Source organism: Ursus arctos, unplaced genomic scaffold, assembly GCF_023065955.2.
Source record: "Ursus arctos isolate Adak ecotype North America unplaced genomic scaffold, UrsArc2.0 scaffold_33, whole genome shotgun sequence".
NCBI classification, from domain to species: Eukaryota; Metazoa; Chordata; class Mammalia; order Carnivora; family Ursidae; genus Ursus; species Ursus arctos.
In genome coordinates, this window is record NW_026623019.1 from 1,998,622 (window position 1) to 2,019,412 (window position 20,791).

General features: G+C 44.9%; 1 pseudogene; it reads right to left on the minus strand.

The window, feature by feature from the left end:
• Positions 1-5,946: 5,946 nt before the first annotated feature.
• Positions 5,947-20,114, minus strand: LOC113270243 (voltage-dependent anion-selective channel protein 1-like; annotated as a pseudogene).
• Between the last annotated feature and the right edge of the window lie 677 nt (positions 20,115-20,791).

Sequence of the window (20,791 nt, forward strand, 5' to 3'; positions counted from 1 at the left end):
AACATGTGCCCACATCCCCTACCAAGCTCAAACTCAGTTGCCATAAATGGGCAGGGAGCTCATTTTCCCTGGCCTCATCCCAAGACTAGGGACTGAGTTCCCAAAGTCTAACTTGACTCAAATATCTTTACCCACTAGGGTTATTTTTCTGCTGCTGTGATGGAATTTGCCATTTTCAACAGCTGCGAGAAATTCAGAATTTATTTCTCTCAGTGGGAAATACCACAGTGAGGTAGATGGTTACTGGAAGCTGTTATTTTTCCATTGTATGGATCCTTAAACAAATGGCCATAGTTAATATTTTAAAGGGATCGATTTTCTTCTACAGGATACAATCTGTGGAGCAGACAGGTGCATAGATATAGATAGCTCTTATCCACTTTGATTCTGTATTTTTGTAGCCTTGAGGCATAATACAAATGCACAGGGAACCTGGCAGCAGCAACCAAATACCGTTCCAACAGGGAGGTTTATTACTGCCTCTGGAAGTAAATCACGGCTGATGTTGTGGGCTGAGTTTGCGCCAGGGATGTGAGCTCACTCCATCAGGTCTTGCCAGAAACGGACTCGGAGAGGAGTCAAAGCAGAACGTTGACAGAAGCCACAGCTGTTCTTGGGTGTTCTTGTCCTTTTCAGAAAGTGGCAAATTCGTCCTGGCCTCAGCTCCCTTAACACAAAGCAGAGGGTTCATCCCTTGCTGATTTCTGGAGGGAAGCTCAACTGCTATGAAAATACATCTCCAGTAATATCCCAATCCCACCCTTTTAGCATCACCACCACCTTCAGGAAGAAGACATCACAAATCCTTCAGGATGACTGAAAACGCCTTGCTAATCAGGCCCTCAGGAAACAACTTTTCACGACCCTGTTGGGTTTCTCCACCCTTGACAGGTTCTGCTCCAGGGAAAGGCTTTCTTGCATCTAACAGAGTCCCTTGTGCTGATATTTGTGTATCTTTCTTTAACCTGTTTTTTTAAGTAGAGGTATAATTGACATAGCATCATATTGCTTTCAGGTGTGCAATGCAATAGTCGATATTTGTATATATTTACTGTTTGCAAAGCGTGCGTATAGAATCACAGAGCACCGGTGCTGCAAGGGAGCTCAGTGCACAGCTTTGTGATGTAACAGGAGCAGAGGCACGGGCCCAGCGAGGCCAAGTTCCCACAGCTGGTTGGGAGCAGAGAGGCCTGGTCTCCTGGGCCTGCAGAGCATTTCTTTTCACCATATGGAATTCATTTGAAGATACATTTAAATCCCTCCCTAGACTCCATTTCTCAAGTTGAAGATGATCTTTTAGCCTTTCCCAAAACTTCAGATATGTTCTTATTTTTTCTGAGTTCTCTGTACACAGATTATGTTGTGGTGTGGAGACCATGCTGTTCTCAGAACAAATAGCAGGCTCTACTATTACAGTCTGGGATACTATTCTTATCCTTAATGGTCCATTAATAAAGCAAAAATATCTCTTGAGCTCTTAGGCATCACATGTCAGACGGTGATGTATGCACTGAGTATATAGGAATGAACACAACAGCCCATCCTTCAAGGGCCTTGGAGTTTGAGGGAGATGTTGATAGCTTAGGGGTTGACCAAGGTGTGAGGGAAGAGATGGGGGGGTTGGGGGAGTGGGGGCCCAAGAAAGGGTGTTATCATGTCTGTGGGGCTTTAAGAGAAATGTTAAGGGAAGTTTTTACAAAAAGTGTTTTTTTTGCTGGCTCTGGAAGAAGGCACTACCCAGTGGGTAAGTGGAGCAAGCCATTTTTAGCCTTCTCTACTTTGGTGTTTAAGCACCATTTTTAGTCTTCCAGTATTCAGCAATGTTTCAGCACCAAAGTAATGTGTTTGGCATTACTCGTGTGTGTGTGTGTGCACCTGTGTGCAGGCACGTGTGTATGCGTGTGTCTTCAGTAGCATTATTTAGAGTAAGAAGATCACATTAGTTTTGGAAAGATCACCTCAGTTGCAATGTGGAGCATGAATTGAAGGGAGAAGAAAGAGGAAAATCCATTTATGTGACTAAAATCATAGTCCAGAAAGAAATGATGAAGATTTGGATGAGGCAAGGGCCATATCAGAGAATAAGCCACAGGATTCAGTGGCCTCTTGGATACTGAGTGTTGAGGACGAGAGTGAGGGCAGCAGAGGCTTCCAGGGTTGAGCTTTGGAAGACGGGGTTGGATGGCTTAATAGGTTTGTAGTTCTTCTGTTCTGTGTATCAGGAAATGCGGGCAGAATAGGAGGTTTGCAGTGGAAGACAAGGAATCCAACGTCAGCCATGTTGAACTTGAACTGCCTGGGAGTGTCCAGTTTGCACCATCCTGTGGGCAGAGAGACACGTGACTCAGGAGAGCAAGGGAGAAGCCCCAGATTGATAGTATGAGAGGTGGAGTGAACCAAGGAGTAGCCGCCTGGGTCCAAGAGACATTAGGGGGTGAGAATAGGACACTTCTCCAAGGGAGGGCAAAGGGGACTTACGGAGGAGAGGGAGGAGAAATGCCTGGACAGGCAGGAGGAGAAGCAGAGGCATATATGTGCTCGGGTCCTGTCTGGTGAGAGGCCTGTTCCTGGCTTCAGTGCTGATGGCCAAGATCCCTCTGTGCTCACACAGCCTTTCCTTGGAGCATGTATGGAGGGAGAGAGTTGGGAGCAGAGGGAGGTGGGTGGTGCGGATGAAGGGAGGGTGAAGAGAGGGAGGGTGAGGGGGAGAGGGAGAGTGAGGGAAAAGGAGCAGGGGGGAGAGAGGGTGGGGGAAGGGGGAGAGAGGGGTAGGGAGGAGGGCATAGAGGGGGAGGGGGGATGAGGAGGGAGGGGGAGCGGAAGAGGGAGGGATAATGTGAAAAGGAGTGGGAGAGACGGGTAGGAGGGAGACAGAGGGATAGAGGGGGAAAGTGGAGGGGGGAGATGGCGGGGGGGAGAGGGGAGAGATGGATAGAGGGGGAGAGGGAGGAAGATCTGTCTTCCTATTTGTTTACATTGAGATACAATTGCCACACAACACTGTGTGAGTGTAAGGTGTGCGGTACACTGACTTGATGCTGTCATGCTGTAATATGACCGCCACTGTGGCGTTAGCCAGCACCTCTACTGTGTCACATAGTTTCCATTTCTTCTAGTGATGGGAACAATTAAGAGCTAGTTCTTAGCAAGTTTAATTTTTATAATAGTTTTCTTGGGGGGGCCTGTACCCCTGTACTGTGTATTATTTACACTTTCAGGGCTTATTGATCTGGACGCTGCAAGTGTGCATCCTTGAATAACCTCCACACATTTCTGCCATTTCCCACCCCCAGCCTTGGTCACTCTCTGTCTTTTTCAAGTCAGGGTTTTTTAGATTCCACGTACGAGGAATATCGTATAGGATTTGTTTCTCTCTGTATGACTTATCTCACTTAACGTAATGTCCTCAGGACTCATCCGTGTTGTTGCAAATGGCAGGATGTGATTTTCTCATGGCTGAGCAGTAGTCCACTGTGTGTGTTCTTCATCTATTCACCCACCAATGGACACTTAACTGTTCCTGTTTCGTGGCTATTGTGAATAATGCTGCCATAGACATGGGGGTGCAGATGTCTCTTTCATGACCTGTTGACATTCCCTTTGGGTACATACCCACAGTGGGATTGCTGAGCTACATGGTAATTCTATTCTTAATTTCTTGAGGGACTTCCATACTGTTCTCTGAAGTGGCTGGACTGATTTACAATCCAACCAATGGTGAACAAGGGTTCCCCTCTTCCCACATCCACACCAACACTTGTTATCTCGTTTTCTTGACAGCCATTCTGATTGGCGTGAGGTGATATTGTGGTTTTGATTTGCATTCCCCTGATGATGAGGGATGTTGGGCACCTTTTCATGAACCTGTTGGCCGTCTGGATGTCTTCTTTGGAAAAATGTCTATTTAGCTCCTCTGCTCATTGTTTAATCGGATTGTTAGGTTTTTCTTGTAATTGAGTTGTATGAGTTCTTTGAAAATTTTGGATCTCAACCTCTTATCTTATACATGGCTTGCAAATATTCTCTTGCACTGTTTAGGTTACCTTTTTATTTTGTTGTTTCTTTGTAGTGCAGAAGCTTTGAAGTTTGATGTAGCCCCACTTATTGATTAGTCCCTTGTTTGTGCTTTTGGAGTCATGCCAAAAAGTCATTGCCAAGACCAATGTTGAGAGGCTTGTCTAGGAGTTTTATGGTATCAGGCCTTCTGTTTAAGTCTATGGTCCATTGTGAGTTAATATTTGTGAATATTGTAAGACAGGGGTCCAATTTCATTTTTCTCCATGTAGTTAACCAGTTTTCCCAGCACCATTTGTGGAAGAGACTGTTTTTTTTCCCATTGGATGTTCTTGGCTCCCTTATCAAATACTAGCTAACCAGATATTCAGGGGTTTAACTTTGGGGTCTCTGTTCTGCTCCATTGATCTACAGGTCTGTTTTTTGTGCCAGTACCATACTGTCTTAATTACTGTAGCTTTGTAGTAGCATGAGATCGGGAAGTGTGATGCCTCTACCTTTGTTCTTTCTGTGATGGCCTTGGCTATTTGGGGTCTTTTGTGGTTCCATACAAATTCTAGAATTGTTTATTCTGTTCCTGTGAAAAATGCTGTTGCTTTTTTGATAGGGATGGCAATGAATTTATAGCTAGCTTTGAGTAGCATGGACTTTTAATAATATTAACTCTTCCAATCCATGAGCCATTTGTTTGTGTCTTCTTTGATTTCTTTCAACCAAGTCTTGTAGTTTTCATTGTATTGATCTTTCACTTCCTTGGTTTAATTTATTTCTAGGTATTTTATTGTTTTTAATGCTATTATAAGTGGGATAGTTTTATTTTTTCAGATATTTCATTGTTAGTGTATAGAAATGCAACTTGTTTCTGTGTATTGGTTTTACAGCCTGCAGCTTTACTGAATTCATTGATTAGATCCAACTGTTTTTCAGTTGAGTCTGGGATTTTCAATATACAAGATCACATCATTTGAAAATAATGCCAAATTTCCAGTTGGAATACCTTTTATTTCTTTGTCTTGCTTGATTGCTCTAGATGGGACTTCCAGTATCACGTTGAGTAGGAGTGGTGAGAGTGACCATCCTGAGCTCTCCTCTGGTTTCAATATTTTATTCGAATTTTATTTTAAGTGATGATAATTCAAGCATTTGAAGGGGAGGGGCTAATTCCAAACAAAAGGAAAGACTAAAATGAACCATTAAACTTCTAAAAATCCAACTGAATGGTGATCATGCAACAGAAGTTTGATTCAGATCCCAAGGGTTGTCACCATGTGACTATAGTGACAGACACTCTTCCCATCTTGCAGCTGGAACTCTTGGCAGCAACATCAGACTCTGGTGCAAGGGCAGCAGATCAGTAAGAGAGAGAATTAAGTCCTGAGTCATGGCCTTCATCACATCCGCCCTCTTTACCCCAAAACAGCACAGAGGAAACAGCTACTGTACCCTGCCGACTGTTTGGTGTAAAGAAGATGATAGAATAGGGTAGAAAGAGGTCATGAAGATTCTGTCTAAAAACTCCTTTCAGATGAGTTTGTGCACAGCATCAAACAATGAATCTCTCCTCATTCAGGGAAGGAAACCTAGTTTGATTCTCAGAAAGTCACAATCTCAGTCATTTATTCAATATGGATTTACAAAGTGCCTACGTGTTATCAGCTTACACTGGCAGCCATTTCTCTAACAAAAAAAAAACCCCTGAGCTCTTTAGAGTGGCCACCAAGTTCCCCGCAAGACTACAGGTGAAAGGATGTTTTTGGAATTGGATTCTTACGTACATTTGTAACCTTCAAGCTAAATCATCTTTAACCTGGAGGTCTAACATGATGTTCAGCAAAATTGCATCCTGAACATACAATATTAAAAGATACATTAAGTTCCAAAGTTAGCTATGCTGCAAAATAGTTTTGAACTGAACAACTGTCTGGTATTCATTTATGCTTGAAATTCCAGTTCCAGACCAGGCTGCTGTCCACCGGCATTGACAGTTTTGCTCCCTGGCAGAGCTGACAGCATCAGTTTGATACCTGGCTTTAGGATCTGAATATACCCTAGACCTATCAGGCTGGAATCATTCCCTTTGGCCAAGAGGCTGGGATCAGGGTCGATCTGATACTTGGCTGCTATTCCAGAGTGAGTGTTACCATTTCCTGCTGTCCAGTTGAGATTGACATAGGTTTCTAGCTTCCTGTTCACCTTCTGGCAAAAGGAGCTGCTGAACTCTGTCCTGTCATTGACATTGATGCAAGCCTGGAATTCATCAGTCTTGTAGCCAACTGCAAATTTGGTCTGGGTCACTTGGGAATTTGTGGTCTCAAAACTCATCTGCTGACCAGTCAGTCAGCCCCAGTAACTCAGCACAGAGCACCCTGAATTGAAGGCCTGGTGATGTGGTAGTCCAGATTGATTTGTTTCTGCCTGTCTCCTGCCTCAAACTTAGCATCCCCCCCTCCCAGGGTTAGGTGAGCCAGATGAGTCAAAGGTCAGCTTCAGTCCATGTGCAGGCTGATCTAACACAGTACTCTTGGTGCCTAGGCATGTGGTTGGGTTCCATTTCTCTGTAATATGGTAGAGATTGGTTTCCAGACTCTGTGAGTTTCGTGAATTGTGCCTTTTAAGGAATTTTTTTTTTAAAGATTTTATTTATTTATTTAACACAGATAGAGACAGCCAGCGAGAGAGGGAACACAAGCAGGGGGAGTGGGAGAGGAAGAAGCAGGCTTATAGCGGAGGAGCCTGATGTGGGGCTCGATCCCATAACGCCGGGATCACGCCCTGAGCCGAAGGCAGACGCTTAACCGCTGTGCCACCCAGGCGCCCCAAGGAATTTGATCCTTTTATATAAGATATTAAATTTAGGGCTGGAGAGTTGTTCATGCTATTCCTTTGTTTTCCTTTTCATGTCCATGGGATCTGTAGTGATGGCCCTTCTTTTATTTCCGATAATAGTAATTTGTGGTGTTTTTTTTTTTTTTTTAGTAACTTGGCTAGAGGTTTGTCAATTCTATTGATCTTTTCAAAGAACCAGCTTTTGGTTTTGTTGATTTTCTTTATTGATTGCCTCTGTCCAATTTTATAACTTTCTGCTCTAATTTTGTAATTTCTTTCCTTCTTATTACTTCAGGTTTAATTTTCTCTTCTCTTTCCAGTTTTCTAAGGTGGAAGCTTAGATGATTGATTTAGATCTTTCTCCTTTTCTAGTGTAGCTTTCAACAATATGAATTTTCCTCCAAACACTATTTTCCCTGCAACCTGCAAATTGTGATAAGTTATATTTAATTTAGTTGAAAATATGAAAACATTTTCTCTTAAGAATTCTCTGACCCATTTGCCATTTAGTAGTGTATTTTTTTTGTCACTGAGGATTTGGGGATTTTCTACCTACCCTTCTGTTACTGATTTCTAGTTCATCCCATTGTGGTCAGGGAGCAAACATATGATGTGTTTTATGACTCAGAATGTGGTCTATCTTGGTGCATGTTCTGTTTGAGCCTGAGAAGGATGTCAATTATGCTGTTGTTGGTAAAGTATTCTTTAAATGTCAATTAGATCCAGTTGATTGATGGTGTTGTTCAGTTCAGCTGTGTCCTTATCGATTTTCTGCACGTTGGATGTGTCCGTTACTGATGGTGGCATGCTGGCATCTCCAACAGGGATAGTGGACTCATTCATTTCTCCTTTTAGTTCTATTAATTTTTGTTTCATGTATTTTGACTCTCTGTTTTTAGGTATAATTACATTAAAGATTATTGTGTCTTCTTGGAGAACTGACCACTGTATCATCATATAATGAATGCCCTTCTTTATCCTGATAATTTTACTTGTGCTGACATCTGCTTTGTCTGAAATTAATATTGCTACTCCACCTTTTTTCTTTTTTTTTTTTTTAAAGATTTTATTTATTTATTTGATAGAGAGAGAGTGAACATAAGCAGGGGGGAGTAGCAGAGGGAGAGAGAGAAGCAGACTCCCTGCTGAGCAGGGAACCTGATGCAGGTCTGGATCCCAGAACCCTGGGATCATGACCTGAGCTGAAGGCAGAAGCTTCACTGACTGAGCCACCCCAGCGCCTGCTACTCCTACTCCAACTTTCTTTTGATGAGTGTTAGCCTGGTTTATCTTAATCCAGCCCTTCACTTTTTTTATTTATTTATTTATTTATTTATTTATTTATTTAATTTTTGCGAGAAAGAGTTTGAGCAGGGAAGGGGTGAGGCAGAGGGAGAGAGAGAATCTTAAGTCCCACATGGGGCTCACTTTCACAACCCTAAGATCATGAACTGAGCTGAAATCAAGAGTGTGGCACTTAACAGACTGAGCCACCCAGGCACCCCAGCCCCCCCCCCCCACTTTTATTTGATCTGTATCTTTGTGTTTAGAGTGGGTTTCTTGTAGACATCATGTAGTTGGGTCTTTTTTTTTTATTATTTTTTTTTGGGGGGGTCTTATTTTTAAAGTCCGTTCTGACAGTACTTTATTTGGTATATTTGATCATGGATGTTTAAAAGGGCAATTTATATAGTTTTATTAACATTGGCCATATTTGTTTCTGTTTTCATTTGTTGCTTTTGTTCTTTGTTTCTTTGTCTTCCACTCTTTCTGCATTCTCTGTTTTTTTTTTTTTAAGATTAATTTATTTTAGAGAGAGAGAGAATGCATGGGAGTGGGGGGTGGGGCAGAGGGAGAGAGAAAGAAAAGAATCCTCAAGCAGACTCCCTGCTAAGTGTGGAAGCTGATGTGGGGCTCGCTCCCAGGATCCTGAGATCATGACCTAAGCAGAAATCAATAGCCTACCACTCAACCGACTGGGCCACCCAGGCACCCCTACATTCTCTGGTTTTATTGAAACATTTGCTTATATTAATTTTCCTTCTCTCTTAGCATATCAATTATACTTCTTTTATTACTTTTCTTAGTGGTTACCCTTGAGTTTGCAATGTGCATTTATAACTAATCCAAGTTGGCTCTTGAATAACACTGTGCCATTTCATGAGTACTTCAAATACCTTACACAGAGTATTCCCACTTCCCCTCCCATCCTTTATAACATTGTGGCCACTCATTTCACCGAGTGGTAAACTACAGTCCCCAAGTTTATTGTTGCTATTATTATTTTGAACAACTGTTCTCTCTTATGTCGATTAAGAATAAGAAAAAGAAAATATTTTATTTTTACCTTCATTTATTCTTTCTCTAACACTCTTCCTTTCTTTATCTAGACCTGAGCTTCTGAGCTATATTTTTCCTTTTTGATGATCATCTTTTTTTTTTTTTTTAAAGATTTTATTTACTTATTGGACAGAGAGAGACATAGTGAGAGAGGGAACACCAGCAGGGGGAGTGGGAGAGGGAGAAGCAGGCCCCCGCTGAGCAGGGAGCCCGATGTGGGGCTCCATCCCAGGACCCTGGGATCATGACCTGAGCCGAAGCAGATGCTTAATGACTGAGCCACCCCGGCGCCCCTGATGATCATCTTTTAATGCCTCTTGCACTGCAGGTCTCTTGGTGCCAAATTCCCTCCAGTTTTGTTTGTCTGGAGAGATCCTTATTTCACCTTCATATTTGAAGGATAATTTTGCTGAATACAGAATTCTAGGTTGGTGTTTTTTTTTTTTTAACATCTTAAATATTTTACTCCACTCTCTTGCTTGCATGATTTCTGAAGAATAGTCCTGTATAATTATTTTTCTTGCTTTTCTACATGTAAGGTGTTCCCTCCACTTCTTCCTCTGGCTTTTTCCAAGATTTTTTTCTTTGTCTCTGATTTTCTGCAGTTTGAATATGATATGCCTAGGCATAGATTTTTAAGGTATATATATGCTGCTTGATGCTCTCTCAGCTGTCTGGATTTGTGGTTTGCTGTCTATGCTTAATTTTGGAAAATTCTCAGTCACCATGGTTTCTGTATTATTTTCTGTTCTTCCATTTCTTTCCCTGTTTCCTATCTTCTGGCATTCCCATCATTGGCATGGGATACCTTTTGTAATCGTCCCACAGATCTTGGATAGCCTGTTCCATCCTTGTTATTATTTTTTTCTCTTTGCATTTTAGTTTTGGAATTTCTCTTGGCATTGTTTCAAGTTTATTACTGTCTCCTCCTTCATTAGCCACTCTGGTCTATTGATCACTAATCAAAGGCATTAACTTTCGTTACAGCGTTATTTTGATTTCTGCTGTTTAAGATAACTCTTACAGTTTTCATCTCTCTGCTTTCATTGCCATCGTTTCTTGAACATTGTTCACCTTTTTCATGAGAGTTTTACACATACTAATCATGGTTTTAAACTCTCCGTCTGATAGTTGCGACATCTCTTCCACATCTGAGTCTGGTTCTGATGCTTGCTTTGTTTGTTTAAAATGTGTTTTGTTCCGTCACATGCCTTGTGATTTTTTGCTGAAAGCTGGACATGTTGTACTGGGTGAAAGGAACTGAGGTAAATGGGTGTTTAGTGTGCAGCTTTACGTTTATTTAACTAGGAGTCAGGCTACGCCTACTGGTTGCATTGGCTGTGGGTGTTCCTCTCTCCTGTGTGTTTGGATTTCCGTAGAGACTCTTTTTAAATAAAACCTGAAAGATGTATTCTTTCCCTTGTATTCCTCAGTTATTATATAAGAGAAACATTTTATAATCCTATGATTAGACCTCTTTTAGTGACCCCCCCCGGGGGGCCATGACCTCTACAAGTGTTCCTTGGGTTTTTACCCCCATAGATGAAACAGGCTAGAAGGAGCTGGATCGAGGTATTCCCCTTCCTCTGCGGAATGCTAGAGGTGGCTGTGGTGGTGTGTTTTCTTTCCCCCAGGTGGTAGGCTTTGGAAAATCCCATCAGTTAGGCTCTGATGAAATAGTTTCTCTTGAGGGCAGGCTATGTAAACAACAAGGGCTCTGATGTCCACAATAGCCACAGTATGGAAAGAGCCCAGATGTCCATCGACAGATGAATGGATAATGAATATGTGGTGTATATATACAATGGAATATTATTCATCCATCAAACGAATGAAATCTTAACAATTTGCAATGACATGGATGTAACTAGAGGGCATTATGCTAAGTGAAATGAGTTAGAGAAAGACAAATACCATGTGATATCACTCATATGTGGAATTTAAGAAATAAAACAGATTATAAGGGAAGGGAAGCAAAAATAAAATAAGATAAAAACAGAGAGGGAGACAAACCATAAGAGACTCTTAACTCTAGGAAACAGACTGAGGGTTGCTGGAAGGGAGGTGGGGGGGATGGGGTAACTGGATGAGGGACATTAAGGAGGGCACATGATGTAATGAGCACTGGGTGTCATGTGCAACTGATGAATCCCTAAATTCTACCCCTGAAACTAATAATACACTATATGTTAACTAAATTGAATTTAAATTAAAAATTTTAAAAGAAGAACAGGTGCTCTGGGTGTATTTCAGAATTGTTACTTTCCCTTCACCCTGCCATAAGCATGAGGTGATTTTTCTATCTCTACTGTAAGAACCTGGCATGGCCCCTGCCCATCTCCGATTTTTTGAGCAGTGCTTTGCCCTATGACCTCAATTCTCTGATGGGCCTAAGACTAGTTGATTTTCAGTTTCTTTTTGTGAAGATAGGAGTGATGGCTTCCAGGTTCCTTATATGCTGCATCAGAAACCAGAAATCTTCTCCTGTACTTCTGAAGGATAGGTTCGCTGGATACAGAATTCTTGCTCTTCAGTTTTTAAATTTCAGTACTTCGAGTACATCGTCTCACTATCTTCTGATCTTTCTGCTTTTTTTTTTTTTAAAGATTTTATTTATTTATTTGACAGAGATAGACAGCCAGCGAGAGAGGGAACACAAGCAGGGGGAGTGGGAGAGGAAGAAGCAGGCTCCCAGCGGAGGACCCCGATGTGGGGCTCGATCCCAGGACGCTGGGATCACGCCCTGAGCCGAAGGCACACGCTTAACGACTGCGCCACCCAGGCGCCCCTGATCTTTCTGCTTTTTGATGGTAAATCAGCTGTTGACCTTATTGAGGATGCTTTATATGTGATGAGTCAGTTCTATCGTGCTTTATGATTCTCTGTCTCTGGCTTTCAGTAGCTGAATTATGATATATCTGGTGCGGCTGTCTTTTAATTTATCCTGTTTAGATTTTGTTGCACTCCGTGGTTGGTAGATCCATGTCTTTCATCAAATTTGGGAAATTTGCAGCCATTATTTCTCCCAGTAAATGTTCTACCTGTCTCTCTCTCCTCTCCTTCTAGGAGTCTCAGTAGACATATGTTGGTGCGCTTGATGGTGTCCCCCAAATATCTGAGGTTTTGTTAATTTGTAATATATTCTTTTGTCTTTTCTATTCTTCAGATTGGATAACCTGAATTGTCTTATCTTCAAATTCATGGATTCTTTCTTTTGCCTGTTCAAATATGCTATTGAACAATTTTATTGAATCTCCCATTTTAGTTATTGTACTAATTTTAGCTCCAGAATTTCTGGTTGGTTTCTTTTTATAATCTCTTTCTCTTTATTGATAATCTCTATTTGATGGGCCATCCTTTCCATACTCTGGTTTTTTCACACATTGTTTCCTTTATCCTTCGAGCATATTTAAACTAGTTGACTTTATGCTGTTCATAGTAAGTCCAACATCCGGACTTTTTCAGTGAGTTCTTACTGATTCTTGTCCCTATGTGTATGGGCTATGCTTTCTTGTTCCTTGGCACGCCTCGTAACTTTACATTTTGTGTATTATAATGGGACAGCATTGGATTCTCCCCCTTCCCCAGGGCTTGTTGTTTTTGCTTCTTGTTGTAATAGCGGTTTTTTGTTTAGTGACTTTTCTAAACTAATTTTGTGAAGTCTGTGTTCTTTGTCAGGTATGGCTGCTGGAGTCTCTGTTCCATTAGCTCAGTGGTCAGCTAATCATTCAGCAGAGATTCTTCAAATGACTGGGACAAAAAACCCTCCATTCTCTGCTGAGGGGCTCTGTGTTGGGGCATAACTTCAACAATCAATGAGACAGTTCACAACTGTACCTTCACTTAGCTTTCACAGAGCCTCAAGGTCACCCACAGGTGAGAGCTTATGGTCTCTCCTGACCCTTTACACAGCCCTGGGCATGCCTGTGGCCTTCTAGATTCCCAGAAATATGTGGGGGCTTTTCAAGCCCTTATTCCCCAGAGCTCCTCATGCCCTAGTCTTTCTACCTCCACCTTTTGGCCAATCTGTTGTGATCTGTTTTCCACCACCTCACGCATCAGTGACTAAAACATTTGCCTGGAAAAGTTTTCAACAAATGGCCCCCAGATAGCAGTTTTATCGTGAGGCCAGAAATCCAAGCCTTTCGAGCATGTCTTCCAGGGAACCTCCAGACAGATCAAATAATAGCAATTCTTTGCAAATAAGGTCCATTGTGCCCCCTCTGGTGCCTGACCCAGCGATGAAGACCTGTTACTTTAAAGGCTAACCCTCACTGAGGTCGTGGGGGATGGGCTAGGTAAGTGGAAATGCTGCTTATGGGTACTCCAGCATTTTTCTGCAGTAAGTGCCCCCCATGGTTTTGTGTAGATTCCAGAGTTCCAAAGGAGTTTATTCTGCCTGGTTTTTGTTTGTTTGTTTTGTTTCATTGATTTTTATGCAGATGTGGATTTTTGGAGTCCCTTACTCGGACAATTTTTGCTCTCATCACTCATGAGTGAGTTTCTTAAGAGTAAGTAAGTTCTGTATTTCATTTACCTACGTGCTGAGCAAACTTTTGGTCACAGGATAGAGGTTTGCTACATACTTGTTGCATAATGAATGCATGGATCCGCAGGAATCGAAAATAGAGACATTTGAGAAGCTTGGCTGTGACTGGAAGTAGGTATGTGGTGCCTGGAGGGGGGGTGGTTTTGAGGGAGGGTTTTTTTTTTAATTGAGCACATTTATAGGATGTGGTGAGGAAACCACTGGAGTGGGAACATTAAAAAATCTCTACTACTACGTGGCTGTGCTCACCATCTTTGTTTTTGGCAATGGTGTGACTCCGGCTCTAAGTCAGCCTGCAGTTCCCTCCATCCTGAGCTCTTTCCTTTCACATCTGTCTGCTTAGTGTCTCTGCAGTAGATGTGTATGCGTAAATAGATTCTTTTTTACAATGCTTTTGTGAGATAAAATTCACATACCGTAAAATTTCACTTGTTTTAAGTATATGGTCCCAGTGATTTTTAGTGTATTTATAGAGTTGTGCAACCATCACCACTATTATCCAATTTTAGAACATTTCCAGCGCCTCAGAAGGGTCCCTTGTGGCCGTGTGCAGTCCTCCCTGCCCCTTGCCCCTAGTGTCTGGCAAGCATGGGTCCACTTTCTGTGCTTGTGGAGTTTAGGTTTTGTGCTCACTGAGGGAGCTGGAGCGTGGCTCCACGTTCCTTCTCAGGCAGAGCTGAGGACCCCGCCCACCCTGTGTGCTCAAACCACAAGCCAGGTTAGCTGGGAAACCTCAGTGGGTCCTTCCTGACAAGGATGCCTGCTAGAATAAAGCCCACTGCCCTAAGGCAACCAATATACGTCATAAATTAGCTTATCTTGGGGTGCTGGGTGACTCAGTCCGTTAAGAGCTCAACTCTTCATTTCAGCTCGGATGTCAGAGTCATGAGCTCGAGCCCCACATTGGGCTCTGTGTTGCGTGGAGCCTGCTTAAGATTCTCTCTCTCCCTCTGCCCATCTCTGCCCCCCCCATGCTCTCTCTTTCTCTAAAAAAAAAAAAAAAGAAAATATTAGCTTGTCTCCTCTCCTTTCCTCCTACAGTGGCATTAGCTATGGAACATCTTTGGGAAAACTGAAAAACAGTCCTTCAGATCACGTGTCAGTGGGCTAATTGTCTTGCGGAATCCTGACTGAGAGGGCTTTAATGACAAAGCATGGGGAACAGGATCAGGCCTTCAGAGACTTCTGAACCAGTCGTTATTTTAACAGGTGATTATGAGCCGCCTTTCCACGCCCAGATACCCTGCGTCAGGTGTTGTGCAGAGCTAAGGATGCAGGATTTCCACCTTGGAGGAGCTGACAGCCTCTCAGGGTTGCTGATGACAGACTTGCCCATGACATTGTCAGACAGAAGGCAGCACAATACCAGGTGGCAGGAGGACTCTCCTTGGGTGCCTCACTGGGAGGAGAGCTCTGTGGTCCTAGAAAATTAAGCAGGCTGGGGGCTACTAGGCAGACAGTCCCCCAATCTGTACCCTTCTGGGGAAGAATGTTTTAAATTTCTATGTTCATGGAAGCCAAAGATGAGCGTTTTATTAGGTGGGTGATGTAGTGAGCTGGAATGAGTCTCATCTTCAGTGGTGTGATCTTGTTCAGGAAGCGGACCTCCAGATGGTCTTGGACTCCTTGGTGAACCACAGAAACACCAGTTCATTTAATGAAACATGCAAGTTAGGAATGTGTATTTGCATACCGTGAAGTAATCTCAAGCACATGTGAAAACACATTACGAAATACCACAAGGCATTTCACGGATGTCCTGCTGTGTCTGGTTTTTCTAACACTCATTTGCTATTCATTCATTCCTTTTCTGCCAGCTCTTGTTGGATAATTGGTACCAGGTTGCAGATTTTAGGAAAAATCTAGGATAAAAACTCAGAACTGGGAAAATTCTATCCAATCTTTGTGTATGCATACGAGGGGGCAAAGAATGGTACCATTTAGTTTTAGCTGCAGGACACCTCGTGCAGGGCAGGGAGAGGGGGCAGGGCTTGAGAACCACTCACTACACGTCGCTGGGGAGGCTTGTGTAGGAGTTCTCCACAAATGGCGGAAGCCCTTCTTTATCCACTGCCTGCTGGCCATTCCTTATCCTTTTCCATGGGGAGCTGCATTCTGGCCTCCTGCTGACTCACTCTGTGATGGGGAAACGGGGAACCCAGATGGCTAAGAGTTCTAGACCCAGTTGGTGCACCATTACCTGGTGACTTTGGGCAAGCCAAAGATCTCTTTTGATTTATTTTCCTTATCTGCAAAATAGAAACGATAGTATGCCCTTGCTGCCGTCTCAATTTTTTCATTATATTTAACGAATAAATATAAAGACTAATTGTTTTGCTTGAGGATTGCGTATTCACGGTTCAGTCTCTCCCTGGGTGGATTCCCGATGGCTGCCTCCATGATGGTCCCCAGTGGCCCCACCTTGTGGGATTCATGCCCCATGTGTCAGCCTCTCACAGTTGGATTGTCCTGTGTGTCCAGAGTGTGGCAGGAATGATGTCATGCCACCTGAGATTAGGCCATAGAAGGCCCCAGTGTGTCTCTGTCCTGCTCACTCACTCTGGGGAAGCCAACTGCCTTGTTGCCACCAGCCGTCCTGTGGAGCATCCCACCTCATGAGGCCCCAGACCAACAGCCATCTGACTTCAAAGTGGCTGCTCCCTAGAAGTACATGTTGCAGCCCTTCATACCTTCAGATGACTGCAGCCCTGGTCACTGCTTTGCTGGAATCTTGAGAAATCCAAAGCCAAAGAGACTCGGCTGAGTCGTTCCGAGACTCCTGACTCTCAGAGATGACCTTGTGAGTTAATAACGCTTGCTGGTTTCCTGCTGCGTTCTGGGGTAACTTGTTATACAGCCATAGGTAACTAATACATTCCTCAAATAGAAAAATGTGTGTATTTGCCCATAGAACCATGTTGGTCACATGGAGGGTACTCAGTTCAACCAACCCTTGAAAAGCAAAAGTGAAAGTGAATGACGGAATGGCCAGAAGGTAGAATGTAGACGTGTTCAGAAGATTTATTCCCTGTTGAGGCCGTCTGTCCTGCACAAATGCCCAGAATGATGCCATAGGTACTTTTTCACCAGCTTCCATGACCTGCCAGCAGATGTGTTTCCAGGCCTGACAGCCAGAGCCATGGTTTCAAAGGAGTCCTGCCTGCCGCCTCTCCTGCACGGCGTGGCCCTGTGTGCGACCCTCTGGTCACGGCAGCCTCTGGAGGGACAGGGGACATCGGGAGCCCGAACGGGAGAAGCCAAAATGTCAGTGTGAGGAGCTCGTCCTGTCTTCCTGTCCAGCTCCATCCAAACCTTCCTGTGTCTGTGCATGCTCTTTGCCCCGCCATCAGCCGGCTCCCGGTTGCTGCCCTGCTGGACCCGACAGGCTGACAAACAGGTGGCTGTCGCAGGGACTCACAGCTGTCACCCCGGCCCAGGCAGCGTCTTCACGTCGAGGCTGGGGGTTGCAGCTCCCAGGACGTGCGGCTGGCACGAAGGAGATACAAAGGAAGGACGGCACAAGCGGACACACACTGAGCCCACGAGAGCAGACGGGGACGCTCGTCCATCCTCATTGCCTCTGACCTCCTGGCATGCTTGTCCCACAGGAATCAGGGCCTCGCATCAGGGAGCTACACACACACCCCTCTGGGGAAGGTGGGCAGTAGCCAGCGCCCATGACAGGAGTTGGCAGGTGAGGGCCGCGCGGGAGCTGCCGTGGAAGTTTGGTGTCAGGCTTCTTGTCTGTTGGTAAAAATTATTGAGGATCCCACAGATTTTTGTTTATGCGGGTTATGGCTGTAGATATTTATCATCCTAAAAATTAAAGATATTGAAAACTCTTAATTTATTTATAAATAAGAATAATAAACTATTACATGCTAATATAAATGACATCTTTTAATAAAAATAACTTTATTTTCCAAGATTAAAAATATTCGATGAGCAGAAGGATGGTGTTTAATGTTTTGAAATATCTGTAATGCCTATCTATTAAGATTATTTAATGACTGTTAAGATTCCCATTCTGCCTTCAGTCCGCTGTGATATCACTCATCCTATAACCTCTGGAGAGTTCCATGGTACACATAAAAGAAGTAGAGAGAAAAAGGCAAATAGTCTCTTAGTGTTACGATGAGAATTGCTTTGACTCTGCGGAATCCTTGGGAGGGGGCACTGCAGGATCTGTGCCTAGGAGCTGCTGTGGTTTGCGGGACAGAGGTCGGCCTTGCAGCTGCGTGCACGGACTCGGAGCGGGCCAGCCCTACGAGGAGCCTTGCCGAGTTCTAAGACCCGCTTCAACACATTCCCCGAGGCTGTCCACATGGCCAGGGGAGTCCCAGGTGGGAGAACTGGCCTCGTTGTGGGCCCTTACAGATTTCAACGCCCCGTCCCGTCCCTGCCGTGTATGCTGGGAGGACTCCAGACCACATCACTGCACCGTTTGCCTGATTATCACGGAGGTTCCACGTGGCTCCGCCTTCTTCCTGGGCTATTTCCTTTTGAGTTGATTATAAAGCAAAACTCTTCTCCCGGGATATGTGAACATACTTATCAAGAAGCGAACTGCTGTTCAAAATGGTGTAGATTCCTGTAACATACTTTTTACAAAGGAAAACCTTTATTTGGAAAAAGAATTCTCTAAAAGATCCGCATTTTCTTTTCACCCTGGTCCCCAGCCCAGTTTTTAGAAATATTTTTGGAAAGTACCTATTTGTGATACTGACCGCCCCGACGTTATTTGGACATAGGCACATTGTTACGGTCGTTGTCCTGTCCCTGAAACTTTGTGGACTGAAGATAATGGCATGGCTAGATTCTCTTAAAGTCATGTGTCCAAATACAATGTGATCTTCTCTGAATACAAATTAAAGTTACAAACACTTTCTGTGTCATGTCTTTCTGTGATTCTAAAACTGCTGCCTGTTTCTTGTACCCAGACTGGATAATGCAGGATATGAAAAAGTCACCTGTAAACTTACTGTCCAAACATAACATTGTAGCAGATGTCTTCCCCGTCGTTTTTCCGAGCTGTTGTATTCCTACGGTCTCATGCATGCATTTACATTTGTAGGACTTCTAAACAAAATGGAGTGTTCATTCCACATCTTGATAAACCTCAGGCATCCATTCGGAGCATTGCGGTGAGCTGAGATGTCCCCTTGCCCACCAGGTCTTCCCAGGAGGGGGGAGCAGGCGCCGGACACAAAATAGCTTTGAGTCCCCATAGTCAGCGAAGGACACGGGGTGAGGTGAGGTATGGGACATCAGCTGTCATCGATTCTCAGTGCGGGGAGGAGAGACCCAGGCCCACCTCAGCAGTTCGCGGGAGGCATGGCAGGGCCAGGCACTCAGCCTCGGAGAGGTGGTGGGTCTCAGAGGGCAGGAGTGGCCAGGAAGGAGGGTCAGACAGAGTGAGCAGCCTGGCATGCGTATGTGCGTGTATGTGGTGTGTGTGTGTGTGTGTGTGTGTGTGTGTGTGTACATGGTGTGTAGTGTGTAATGCGTATGCGTGTATGTGGTGTGTGTGTGTACTGTAGGAATGCTTCACGTGACCGTGGAGGAGGCTGGGAAGTCCCCTGACCTGCGGGGGGCAGGCTGGAGACCTGGGAGCTGGGGTGTGGGTGTGAGCCTGAGCCCGAAGCCCCGAGAGCCAGAGCACAGAGACGCACATGGTGGTCGGGGGGCAGGAGAAGACCGTGTCCCCGCTCAGCAGTCAGGCACAGGGGGGCTGACTGCCCTTTCTGCCCTATCTGGGCCTCTGTGGACGAACCCCACCCTCACTGCTTTACTCAGTATACAGATTCAGGTGTGAATCGCCCAGAATTGTGTTTAACCACATACCTGGGCCCCTGTGGTCCGGGCCACGTGACACATAAGATTGGCCATCACACCCCAGGAGTGAGACAGACCCACTAGCCTGGAACCCTGAACCTGTCCTGGTCTGCGGCTTCTAGACCCTGTCCAGGTCTAGAACTGGTGTAAGGGAGCCTGAGCCCACGTGGGCATAGGAGGAGCACCACGAGGGGGAGGAGCACCACCTGGCGGAGGAACACCACGAGGGGGAGGAGCACCACGTGGAGGAGGAACACCACGTGGCAGAGGAGCATCATCTGGCGAGAGGAGCACCACCTGGCGGAGGAGTACCACTAGGGGGAGGAGCACCACGTGGGGGAGGAGCACCACCAGGGAGAGGAGCATCATCTGGCGAGAGGAGCACCACCTGGCAGAGGAGCACCACGAGGGGGAGGAGCACCACGTGGAGGAGGAGCACCACGAGGGGGAGGAGCACCACGTGGGGGAGGAGCACCACGTGGGGGAAGAGCACCACGTGGGGGAAGAGCACCACGTGAGGGAAGAGCACAACGAGGGGGAGGAGCACCATGTGGACTGGTGCCTGGAGTGGAGACCAAGGCTGAGGAGGGCAGTCCTGGCTCCCTGTGCCTCCGGATCAAATCCTGGGGCTCCCCCCACTTGGCAGGTCCACTGGCCACGCCTTCTTTACCTTTTCATTTCTCAGTGGGCAAACAACCGTGGTCATTTCCATATCTTGGATTGTGAGTGATGCTGCAATGAACATGAGAGTGCAAGTATCTCTTCTAGATCCTGTTTTCATTTCCTGTGGATATGTACCCAGAATGGGATTGCTGGATCCTATCCTAGCTCTATTTTCCACTTTTTGTGGAACCGCCATCACTGACTGCTCCGGGAGTTTCCCCAGGTTGCACGAGGCATGGGATTTGCAAAACAGAAGATCCGTGTCTGCTGGCAGTTGGCTGACCTCAGAGACAGTCATGATGTGTCAAGAGGAGGTGTGGGGAGGAGACAACCTGTGGGAGACCCCATCATCTGAGTGTTGGCTCCTCCGAGATTCCTTAGCAATAAGCAATGTGTGGCTCATCCACACGTTCCACTTCCGAAGTTTCCGCAGATAAAGGTGTGAGTGCTCTCTACCTGGAGCTTGCACGTGGGAGTCTAGGAGTTTCCCAGAGTAACCCAAGGGGTTGGAGTGGAGAGAAGATGGAAAAGGAGGCGAGTCAGCTTCTGCCTGATCCCCAGGCA